Source organism: Carcharodon carcharias, chromosome 15 (genome assembly GCF_017639515.1).
Source record: "Carcharodon carcharias isolate sCarCar2 chromosome 15, sCarCar2.pri, whole genome shotgun sequence".
Taxonomy (NCBI): domain Eukaryota; kingdom Metazoa; phylum Chordata; class Chondrichthyes; order Lamniformes; family Lamnidae; genus Carcharodon; species Carcharodon carcharias.
Window position 1 is genome coordinate 117,341,864 of NC_054481.1, and position 13,122 is coordinate 117,354,985.

A 13,122-nucleotide genomic window follows, 5' to 3' on the forward strand; every position below is an offset into this window, starting at 1 on the left:
ATCTCTCACCTTCCCATAGCACCTTCCCAACTAAGTACAAGAGCTACAACATCTGCCCTTTTCCCATTTCCCTTTTTCCAGAGCCCAAACACTCATTCCAGGTGAAACAGTAATTTACTGGTACTTCGTTCAATTTCACATCCTATATTCACCACCCATGATGCAGACTCCTCTGCACCAAGGAGAACAAATGGAGATTGAATGGACCTCTATTCAGTCCATAATCACGAGCCTGAATTTCCCGTCACCTCCCATTTTAATTCTCTATCCCACTCTCATGTTGAGTTCCCTGTCTTTGGCCTGCTGTACTGTTCCAATGAAGCTCAACATAAGCTGGAGGAACAGCACCTCATTTTTGATTGGGCCTTCCGGATCCAATATTAATATCTTATTAAACCACTGACCATTTTTTTTCAGACAGCAGTTATTGGTAATCATTCTGCTATTCCCATTTTACCTTCTCTGGACCCATCTTTTGTTTCTTTCCTTGTCTCATTATCATTTGCTTCAGACTTGCATTATTATCCTTTTTGTCACTTAATCTCTCCTGCCTTCCACTTTATTTCAGACCTTCCCACTTGTTCCTTCTTTCCCTTCCCCTACTTTCCTTACCTTTGTGCCTGCTTAAAACCTATTACACATTTAACTTTTTCCAGTTGTGATAAAAGGTCATCAATCTGAAAAGTTAACTTTGGCCTGAATTTTTGCTCCCAAGTCAGGAGCGCAGAGTCAGGAAAATGGGTGTCAGGCCACCACCCCAGAAAATAGAGGGAAGGCAGCCAATGGGGCTGCTGAGTGCGGAGGTGGTCTTTGGCCCAGATGTAAAAAAGCAAAAAACAGTCCTATAACCCTCACCCCTCACACACTCCCCATGCCACATCCATTCCAACTCATGCCACCTCATGCCCCCACCCACACCCATGGCTTCTCATACCCCCTATGCCAAGCTATGCCCCTCTACCCACCCCATGGCCCTTTATATCCCCTATACCCCTCTACCCATTCCCACCATGGGCCTTTATAGCCTCTATGCCAACATAGTGCCAACTAATGCCATCCATGAACCCACCCAGCACCCTTTGTCCTTACACCCTCCATGCCAACTCACCCAGTATTCACATGGGACCTCAGAACCCAGGCTGATATAAAACAAAATGAAACTCTGTGTCAATTGATAACTTCACTAATTAAAAAATATTCTTATTCATAAAAAAACATTCACTACATTTAAATTCAATCAACTATTTAATCCCTTATTAAACAAGCATTGGTGTTCATAGCCCCACATGAAAGGGTTTATAACCACTTGGATCTGTGAATCAAACTATGAACTGACAGGCACTCCGCTGTGATAATGATAGGTTGTAGAAACAGTCATCCAGCACAAATCCTATCATGATAACCCTCAGGTCTATGTCAACAGACAGTGTGAAATAGCAAGCACTGATTTTTTTAAAAACTACATGCTGTTATTCTAAAAATTTGAAGACCAAGAGGTTTAAATACTTTGACAGCTTGATGATACCAAGGGGATTTAAATGCTTTGACAGTTCCAATGAGTTTATCCACTTGTTATGCAAATTTATGTCTACTTTTAACAATCTCAAAGGGCACTTGACCTCTCCCAAAGGTGTCCCTGAACCTATCCAAAAGGTCAGCTTACCTCTCCAATAGAGTACCCTACTGTGCCAAAGAGCTCCGGTAAGTTTAGACCTTCTCCTGAAAGGTGCAAAACCCACGAGTCATGTTTTAGGCATCCTGCTCATGAGAATTGAATCTGCTTGAAGGCAGCTGCACTTTTACATGTGCAGCTGCCTCCATGAACCATGGATGCTCAAACTGCAACCTGGCTCCATAAGCCCCCTGGCAAAAATGGTGGGTGCCAGGTTCGGGGGCTGGACTTCCGGAATCTGGGCTCTGGCACCATTTTTGATAAGCTAGAGACCCTCCCCATCCCTGCAAAAATTCAGGCCTTTGTTTCTCTCTGTACAGATGATACATGACCTGCTGAGTATTTCCAGCATATTCTGTTTTTAGTACATTTCTCTCATACTTTAGAGGTTGCAGATTAGCATGTCCAATGCCTTATCATGAGAAATGCCACATGTAATCCAAATAACATATGAAACTCTTAGATTGGCAAGGTTCAGGTCCAATTGTGCCAATGAGCTTGACTGGATGAGACAGGTGGGCCAGAAGGTTTATTGGGTTTTGGTTTTGGATAGCGCACGATTCCCCTGGTGTTAAATCACAATTCGTCTTCACTGAGGAAGAAGATGCCATCCAGGCCATGGTAAAAGATGAGATAATTCAGACACCAGATTGGTTTGAAATTGAAAAGGAGGAGGTATTAGAGAGGTCATCTATACTTAAAATTAATAAAGCACCAGGACTGGATGAGATGCATCCAAGGATACTGAAAGACATGAGAATGGAAATTGCGGAGGTACTGGTCACAATTTTTCAGTCTTCCTTAGACTCGGGGTAGTCCTAAAAGACTGGAGAATTGCAAAGATTACACTCATTCAAGAAAGGGTGTAATGATAAGCCCAGCAACTACAGGCCAGTCAGCTTAACTACGGTGGTGGGGAAACTATTGGAAGCAATAATTCGGGACAAAATTAATAGTCACGTGGACAAATGTGGGTTAATTGAGGAAAGCCAACATACATTTCTTAAGTGAAAATCATGTTGCACTAACTTGTTGGAGTTTTTTGAGGAGGTAACAGAGACAGGTGATGAGGGCAATGTTGTTGATGTGGTGTACAGTACCACACAACAGACTTGTGAGCAAAGTTACAGCTAATGGAATAAAAGGGACAGTGGCAACATGGATATGAAATTGGCTGAACGACAGGGGACAGAGAGTAGTGGTTAATGGATGCTTTTTGTGGTGTAGTTCCTCAGGGGTCAGTGTTGGGTTCCTTTTATATATTAATTACCTAGACCTCAGTGTACAGGGCACAATTTCAAAGTTTGCAGATAATAAAAAATTTGGAAGAATTGTGAATTGTGAGGAGGATTGTGTAGAACTTCAAAGGGACATAGACAAGGTGGTGGAATGTGCAGATAGATGGCAGATGTAGTTCGATGCAGAGAAGTGTGAGATGATTCATTTTGGTAGGAAGAACATGGGGAGAACATATAAAATAAAGGGTACAACGCTAAAGAGGGGTAAGGGGCAGAGGGACCTTGGTTTATATGTGCATAAATCATTGAAGGTGACAGGACAGGTTGAGAGAACAGTTAATACAGTATCCTGGGCTTTATTAATAGGGGCATACAGTATAAGAGCAAGGAGGTTATGTTGAATTTGTAAAGTCACTACTTCGGCCTCAGCTGGAGTATTGTGTCCAGTTCTGGGCACCATACTTTAGGAAGGATCTGAAGGCATTAGAGAGGATACAGAAGAGGTTCATGAGAACGGTTCCTGGGATGAGGAACCTCAGTTATGGAGACAGATTGGAGAAGTTGGACTGTTTTCCTCAGAGAAAAGAAGGCTAAGAGGAGATTTGATAGAGGTATTCAAAATCATGAAGGGTCTGGACAGAGTAGATAGGGAGAAGCTGTTTCCACTTTTGAAAAGGTCGAGAACGAGAGAGCACAGATTCTGTGATTCATCTGCTATTAGAAGGTACTGACAATATCAGACTTGCCTGGTCTCAGAGAATTTGAGTGAGATTCGATACATTTGGCACAATTCTGTTTTTTTTAATGCTCTGCTGGATTGAAATGGTTTTAATAATCCTTCTAGTTCTTTGTCCTCATAAAATTTCACTCCTCTAAATGTGCTGAGGTTGGCAACTCTGTATATGGTCAGAGATCTGACAGCCAGCAATTTCTGCATACCTGATTTGCCTAGGAAGCAGGACCAGTGAGTCCCAGACTGCAGCAATAAAATCACTCTTAAAATGGAAATGATTGAAATTAAATAATTACAGGAATCCAAACAGGATATGGTATTGTTGCATTGGTTATGGGCTACAGTCTATAAAACATCCTCAGGGAAAGAAATGTTGCCATGAATAAGGCCAAGTGACAAGGCAGAGATTTTTAAATAATTACATTTATGAGGCCAATAAATTATGATATATTTTTTCATTTTCAAATGACTGTATTAATCCTTTTTTCTTCAGTGATTTCTTTTCCCTCTCAAGGACTATTACCTCTCACAATAGACAGGATAAGGTGATGACTTGCCCAAAGTCAACTGATGTTCTATGTGTCTTAACCAGGTATTTCTCTAGGCCGATTCACTTGTGCTAATTTTCTTCTTCTCACTTTCTCCCCCATTTAGGAACTCCGGTTCTATGAGGAATCCCAGTGTTTCGAGGCTGAAACTGGTGAAGCAGTGTCACTTTGTTACTGAGGGCATTCACTACAAAAGTGACTGACAGGTTCATACCATGTAGGCAACTGGGTCCATTACAACGCTGAGTTCTGATGATTCAAATAAGCAATGAAAGTTTTTTTTTCTTGAGTGTAATAATTTTTCTACGTAACTAAATCCAGAAAAATCCATAGCCAGACCACATACAACTAAAATAATTGCAAACTGACTGAAAAGCAAAGTCAACCACTTGAAATTCCAAGGTTGAAGGAATTAATTAGGAGATCTGCTTCTTGATTTGCAAATCTGGTCTTCACTTGTTGCCCTGTTGAATTAAACCTTCACCTCAAAGCTAGTAATAGAATGCGCGTGCAAATTTCTCGTTCATCACCACACACTCTTCTGCACTTAACTGCAGGGAAATTTATTAGAGGCAAATACCTTGTTGTTGATAACAATCTTCTCCCCCCCGCCCCACGCCCCCTCACCCCCCCCCCCACCCCACCCCCCGCCCCCCTCTCCCAAGAGTAAGTTGTTCGGAATATACAGAGAAATCCCATTTTAACATAGGAATCAAAATGCCTGCATTGCCTTAAAAAATACAATCTCAGCTCTCACACTTTAAGAAAAAGAGATGGAAAGACAAGTATTTCATTTTGGGTTCTGCTTTGCAGTCTGATGAAAATTTAAACCTTGAACGGATTCATCACCAAACATTTAAACCCAGATTAACATAATAACAGAAATGCTGGAAACACTCAGCAGGTCTGGCAGCATCTGTGAAGAGAGAGAAACAGAGTTAACACTGATGCTGCCAGACCTGCTGAGTATTTCCAGCATTTTCTGTTTTTATTTCAGATTTCCAGTATCTGCAGTATTCTGCTTTTTGAACCCTGATTGACCTTAAAATCTATGTTTCCTTAATAATTAGACTTTGGGATCTTAGAGACACAGCTCCACCTTATGAGTAGAATAATACAGGCATTACATGTTATAACGTGTGTTCTTACTAAGCTGCATATCACCTAATTTACCATGCTTAACACTATGGCGTGTCCAAAGGTAATGCCTAAATAATACACACGTTTACCATGTACAGGAATAGAAATTTGTAACCCAGTCATCCACCACAAATAGAGGAATCAATGTTATGTTAATTAGCTACAGGGGTGACAAGGCTAGATGGCAGAACTTTTATGAGCTCTTTGCTCGTCAAGGTGAGGGATATTAGTGTACTGCATGTCAGCAACAAACACTCACATGTCAGGGATAAGAGCAGAGTAAAGTGCATTTAATTTTTGTCCCCCAACCTCAAAAGAGCCATCTCCAATGTCACCAGTGTGACTTGTTTTTAATCTCCAATGCCTTTCATCCTCTAGCCTTTCTAGTCATTGCCAGATTTGTTCTCATTAATGCTGAATTAAAGGCAATTTTTTGTTGTGAGAATATTCCTACTCAGGGTTCAATTGGTACTGCCCAATCTCACATATGGCACCATACTCACATTTATTAATTAGAATTCTATTTTAAAATGTCAACATCAGTAAAGAAAATGATGTGCTAACATACCTATTTCTAAACCTTTCACTAGCTCTATGTCCCAGCTCACATCCTCTGCTTGTCCAGTTCTGGTCCACTGTGCATCCCTCCCTTACCTTCTACCAGCAATGGCAGAGCCTGCAATCATCATAATCCATCATTCTCTTTCAGCAGTTTAGTGATCATGTTACTGGACCAGTAATCTAGAGATTGTAAATTCAAATTCCATCAGGGCTATTTGAGAATTTGAATTCAATTTAAAAAAGAAAAAGCTGGTATCAGGAAAAGTGAACATTAAGTTTTGGATTATTATAAAAAGCCCAGCTGGTTCATTAGGTAAGGCCCAAAGTAACATCAGTCCTCTTTCAATGTAGTTGACTCTTAACTGATTCCCCGAAGTGGCCTAAGCCACTCAGTTGTATCAAACTGCTCCTCCCCAGTGACATCCACAGTCCAAGAATGCGTTTTAAAATAATTTCCTGCATCTTGCCATATCTCTCTTCACTCTCAAAAATCTTGACAAACCTTTCCAAGCCAATACCCCTTCCCAGTATTAGGTTGCTTTTTGAAACATACCTAAGGGCATTTTGCTATTTTACATGAGTGCAAGTTTCTATTATTGCAAAAAGGCTTCCAACACCTCACTCAAGTGACCATTCTTTTTCTACATGTGAGTCCACAACAAGAATCAGAAAGAAAACGCACCATTGGTTTGAGTCATGCGTAGCAGAGGGAAAGATGGTTGTAGTTGTTGAAGACCAATCACCTCAGCCCAATGACACCGCTGCAGGAGTTCCTCAGGGTAGTTTCCTAGGCCCAATCAGCTTCAGCTGTTTCATCAATGACTGGCTTCACTCCAGCATGAGGTCAGAAGTGGGGATATTCATTGACGATGCACAATGTTCAGCACCATTCACAATACCACAGATACTGAAGCAGTCCATGCCAGCATGCAGCAAGACCTGTACAACACTCAGACTTGGGCTGATAAGTAACTTGTGTGCCACACAAATGCCAGGCAATGACCATCTCCAAGAAGAGAGAATATGACCATCAGCCTTTGATATTCAATGGCATTACCATTGCTGAGTCCCCCGCCATCAACATTTTGGGGGTTACTATTGATCAGAAACTTAAATGGACCAGCTATATAAACACCGTAGCTACAAGACAAGAGGCTGGGAATTCTGCAGCAAATAACTCATCTCCTGACTCCCCAAAGCCTGCCCACCATTGACAAGGCACAAGTGAAGAGTGTGATGGAATGCTCTCCACTTGCCTAAACAACACTCAAGAAACTCAATGCCATCTAAGACAAAGCAGCCAAACTGATTGGCACCCCATCCACCAGCTTAAACATTCACGTTCCTCCACCACTGGTGTACAGTGACAGCAGTGCATACCATCTACAAGATGCACTGCAGGAACTCACCAAGGCTCCTTCGACAACACCTTCGACTGCTGGATGCCATTGAGGCCCACCGGGATGTCCTGTACCCCTGCTCTGGCCGCAGGTTGGGCAGCAATGTGACAATCCAGCTTGGGAGGCAGTGGCAGCGGTGGTCAGCGCCAAAGCCCTTCAGAAGAGGATAGCTACCCAGTGCCACAAGAGGATGAATGATCTCCTCCGTTCTGCCAGGGTAAGTCACTCTTCTCATCACTCTCAACTCGCACACTCACAAACCCATCACACATCCACAGGGATCTCATTTACTGTCAGTTCAAGGGACATCACCATTCACTCTCTCATACACACCGTCATTGTCCTCATCTCGACTATGGGACCACTCACCACTCACATAGGCTAGGCATACTTATCATCTGTTCTGGCAGGCCTCTTGCTTACTCCTTCCCCATCTCTATCCATGCGGGACAAGCTGGCACACAACAAGAGGGAGAGGTCGCAGGCCGGTGGCGGAATGACCGAAATCAAGGTCATCATGGACTTTGAAAACAGAGCCATCCAGCTGGCCGGCAATGATCTGGACTGGTCCTGTGCTGACAGTGAGGTTGGCAGTGCTGTACCAAGTGAAGATCCAGCAGTGCAACGTCCATCAGACGACGATGCTGAGACTGATGTGTCCTGTGTCACAGGCCACTGCCATGCACTAATTATCTCCCCTTGCTTTCGCAGGCACATCTGGGAAGCAGCCAACAGAGTCCACAACCCAGGGCCTCCAGTCAAGCCCCGAAGAAACCTCTGGAGAGGAATCTGGAAGCACCCTCCCTGAAGTCCCATCACAGCACTCACCCACACTCTCCACCAGCGCAGAGACACACACCTCGGTGGGACCTAGCTTTAGAGTAGCCCCAGGGTCACAATCTGGTGAGCACATCGCACTGTCTGATCCACAGCAGGCGGCGGCAGGGACTTCCCAGGTCTCCAGCACTCGGAGGACTGCTGGAGGCCAAAACATTGCTGAGTCTGTCAGTTGATGAGCCTCTGGACTCGGTCATGTCACAGTTGCTGGAGCTGCAAAGGCAAGCTCAGGAACATCAGGAAGGGATGTCCGCTGCACTCCTCAGATTGCAAGGCACGATAGAGGAGTCCGTCCGCCTTCAGGCTGAGGTGATAGTGCCAGTATGCCAATGTACCGAGGTCAACACTGATAGGATGGCAGTCGCCATGGAGACCTTGGTCCAGAGCATCACTCCTGCACTGCTGCACCGGCTCAGCTCCATTGCTGATGCCATAGTTGGCCTCCAATAGTGTGTATGTGAGAGGGGTGCCGGCCAACTCGATCTCATTCCAGCTACCTTTGCTCCTCAAGGAGTCAGCCTGGGGCCCCCAGGCATCCATAGGGAGGAGGATCAGCAGGTGCACACTCCGGGCCCATCCATCCAGGTGACTCCGAGAATGCCAGTCAATTCAACTCCCCTCTTCCTCTGACCTCAGCAGCTCTAGCTCCACAAGCCAAGGAGGATGCCACTGCCACACAGCAGGACCCCGAAAGCAGACCGGGGCCCTCCAAAGCCGCCCGCCTAAGTCATCATAGACAGGCAGTCAGCAGGCTGCCTCCACCTCTGCTGTGGATGTCCGGGGAGCAACAAGATGTAGAAGCAGGGTTAGGAAAATTAAGGAGAATTAGTTGCACAGCCAGGGCATGGGCGTTAATCACTTGTACATACTGTTCATTATTGTAAATAGTAAATGAACTCCCAAGAATATCTCCCTGCTTAAGGCTCCTCGTTCTGATGAGCAGTGTTCTTGTCACTCAGATGTGAAATCTTTCTGCACAAGATAAAGGCAGGTGTCTCAATCCAGGGCCTCTTGCCTGTGCTCAGTGCAGCCTTCAGGCCAAAGTGATGGTCCAGACTCACACTCCCTGGAAATTTTACTGATGCCTGCTCCTCGGTACTGGTCATTGCTGCCAGAATGTAGTGGGCAGGCACCACAGAGTTCTCTCATTCTCTTGATGTGCTCTCGGCATCTTTAAATTGGGGCTATCCCCCATCTCTTCAACATCTGTGACCAATGATGCTGTGCTCCAGCTCCTGAAGGGCTCAGGTGCTTAAGCTGAACAAAGCATCAGAACTTCTAAAGTTTCGTGGCTGCGTCTTTATGATATAACCCTGATCACAAAGTGCAAGCGAGCTGCCCTCAGTCAGACAGGAGTCAGACAAAATTCTCTGAGCCTATGTGAAGATTTATGGAGTGTCCTAACTGCATGTCATCATCATCCTCCTGCAATCAAGCGACTATTAGAGCCTCCACTGCATCTCCATGACAGGAGTATTCTCAGAGAGGGTATTCACGCTGCCATAAGCCAGGCTGGAGTCAAATGTTCACAAACGCAATGTGAGGATCTATGAGGCCACCTCACTGCATGTTGTCATCATCCTCCATAAAGCAGCTATGAGGGCCTATCAAGTGTGCCTGCCTCGTCTAGCCAACGTAAGGGCATCATTCCCGTCATCGTTGCCTCTGAGGACCTCCTCAGCCTCATCCCTTTCGGCGTCCTCCTCATCAGAGAAGATGCGCAACTCCTCCATCTCCTCCTCAGCCAGCTTGCCTCACCGTTGCAGTGCCAGGTTGTAAAGGGTGCAGCAGATGACGATGATGCATGACACCCACTGTGGACTATATTGCAGGGCACCACCAAAGCAGTCCAGGCACCGGAACCGCATCTTCAGCATCCCGATGGACTGCTCCACCAAGTTGCGAGTTGCAGCATGAGCTTCGTTATAACATCATTCTGCTGCAGGCCATTGCACAGGTGTCATTAGCCACAGTATCTGTGGGTAGCCCTTGTCTCCAAGGAGCCATCCCTGGTGCCTCTGTGGATGCAGGAAGACTCCAGGGATCTGTGCCTGACTGAGGATGTAGGCATCGTGCACACTCCCTGAAAACCGCACGCACACCAAAGGCTGCATTTCTGGAGGTCACATACCAGCTGCACGTTCAGTGAAGCCCTTATGATTGATATCGTCCACTGTGTGTAGCGACAGAGACCTGAGCATCACATGGGTGTAGTCAATCACACCCTGCATCTGTGGGAATCCCGAGATCCAGGAGAATCCAATGGCCTTTGCATCCTGGCTGCCCTGGTCCTGGGCGAAATACACAAAGTTGTGTGCCCTCAAGAAGACGGCATCCGTGACCTCACAGATGCATTTGTGGGTGGCGGCTTGTGACATCCCACAGAGGTCACCTGTGGAGCCCTGAAAGGAGCCATTGGCATAAAAATTGAGCACTGCAGTCACTTTCACAGCCACTGGCAGTGGATGCCTTCCATGTCCTCCTGGCACCAAGCCCTGCAGCAAGTGGCAAATGTGAGTGACCAGGTCCCTAGACACGCGCAGTCGTCGGTGACATTGGTTCTCGTTCATCTGCAGGAATGACGGGCGGTGTCTATAGATCCTGGGTGTCGCTAGGCGCCGACCAGCCATGGCTCTCTGTCACTCCTGGGTAGTGTATGCAGAAGTCCCAGCAACCCCTTCTTCCTGAGGTTGCTGCTCCTGCTTTTGCATGGCCAGGAGCCTAAGTCACTCTCTCCTCCGTCGTCTTTGCTCTCTGTGGGCCATCAGGCATACAGCTAGGTCACCAGGCTCCATGCTCCTGATGTGGTCCTCCTGTGGCATGAAAGAGAGACAGAGAGACGTTGTTAGCATGGGTGTACTTAGCACTTTCCTGGCCCTGTGTGACCGCCCCTTAATGCCTCCCGGGATAGTTTTGGCCACCCCTCAGATGGCCACAGATGAGTGGCTGCCCTGTCAGTCTGCGACAAGGGGGAGACTGCTCCTAACCAGGATGCTGAGATTGCAAGGGACTGTGAGCATGTCCAGCAGTGACTGCTACATGGCCAGCACTGTCGAGGAGATTGTACAACTTCTGCAGTCCAACTGCTGCGCGGTCCAGTAAAGTGGCCGTGGTCTCGCAGTCTGTGCCAGGAGGCGGGTGGTGGCACTTTGGTGCCTTCACGTTGCTTGTGTGGGGGTGGGGGGGGGGCAGTCTAGGAGCCTGACTCCAATTATATCACTGTGGCTGTGCCTGAACTGTCTCAGTTGCAGAGGAATGGTCAGTTTATACAGGTTTCCCTAATGCGTGGCCACTTCCCTCGCCTACCCTGGACCCACCTCAATTTCTTGTGCATGGGAACCAACACCAGGGCAGCAGTTGCCCCCCACCCCCCTGACAACAGTCACCTCCGAGCTGAGCAGCAGGTGCCCCCGGACACCCCCCACCTCCCCCCCCCCCCCCCACCCCCCACCCCCAACCCCGACACCCGACAACAGTCGCCTCTGAGGTAGGGTGGCACTTCACCCGGCCCTCCGGCGCCCCTGAAGCCTGCAAAGTAACAGGCGACCCTGGTGAGCTCTGCAGAACGAAGCTGGTCACTCACCTCCAGTTCCCCCAAAGTGAAGGCTGCCAAGTGCACATCGCCTCTGTGCTGTTGTGAAACACGTTGATGTGCTTTCCCGTCAACGTGGATGGACGATTCGGTTGGGGGTCCAAGAACCTTTTAACGATATGCTGATGTATTACAATGAGCTCCCTGATGACCATTGGCGGGAAAAGCGGCCCGCTGTTTGCAGGCTGAGTGGATGATCGTGACCTGCCTTCCCGATGTCATGAAATCAATTGTGCCATATTGTCCGGACACGTCACCTACCACGCCCGCTACCAGCGGGCACAGAAAATTCCACCCCAAGTCACACGTCATCCTAACTTGGAAACATGTTGCCTGTTCCTTAACTGTCACTGGGTCAAAATCCTGGAACTCCCTCCCTAACAGCACTGTGGATTTTAGACTGCATACCATATAGACTGCAGCAGTTCAAGATAATGGCTCACTATCACCTTCTCAATTAGGGATGAGCAATAAATGCTGGTTTTGCTAGCTATGAATGAATGAAAAAAAAACAATGACTTACACTTGCAAATGGCCTCAATATGTTACACTTTATACACACACAGATTTATCTATTATATATGTGTGTGAATATATATGTGTATATAAAATTCTTCATTTCCAAAAATCATGCTTTCTGCCACCTGCAATGGAACAGTGTAGATACGACATACTTTCCTTACCTCTAATCCTGCTCTCCTGGTGGGAGCATCAGGAAATGATTAGTCAGTCATTTTGCTGCAAGCTCCTTTTCTCCTGTGGCCCTACTGTGCCAGGTCAGAGAAGGCAGACGAGAACATTGCGTGAGACTGTCTGGAAAACTGCCACATGGCGTTATGGAAAATGACAGGCTAACAGATGGCAGTCTCTCTCTCTCTCTGGGGAATTTATTACACCGCTCCAGAGGGTGACTGACTCTGTGACGGAGTCCTGTGTTTCATAATTCATCTTTTCCACTTTTTAAAGGTACATGTCCCATTTACCTTGGCAGGAAATTGTAAATCCTGGACTGATTTGCACAGGGAATAAAATAATTCTACAGTACTGCATCAAAATTCTGTTTGTTTATTTGACTACTTCTGCATAGGAGATGCTGCTGGAACATAATACAGTTCTTGCAGTCGAGTGTTCTGTCTGATAATGTCTGAAAATAACCATCCATCCAATATTAAAACCTGTTATCACCATAACAGTTGTTACTCTCAATTTTCTACCTTTCAGTCCTGAAGGTTTTGGTTTCTTGCTGGAGATGCCCTGGGCCCCATAGTCCTCTGGCGGTGCATTCATGTAGCCATTCTGTGGATGCAGCTGTGGTTCTGTGGGTAGCACTCTCTCCTGAGTCAGAGGGTTCAAGTCCATTCCAGAGACTTGAGCACAAAATCTCTTTACCCTATAGTGGAG

The 13,122-nt window shown here is 46.3% G+C and overlaps 1 protein-coding gene across 1 annotated transcript in view; it reads right to left on the bottom strand.

Moving 5' to 3' along the window:
- Window positions 1-12,424, bottom strand: part of LOC121288258 (MORN repeat-containing protein 1-like) — a 66,429-nt gene extending 54,005 nt beyond the window's left edge. The window contains exon 1 of the mRNA XM_041206759.1: window positions 12,405-12,424. The gene's annotated coding sequence lies outside the window, so the exon portion shown is untranslated. The remainder of the gene's footprint in view (window positions 1-12,404) is intronic.
- Between the last annotated feature and the right edge of the window lie 698 nt (window positions 12,425-13,122).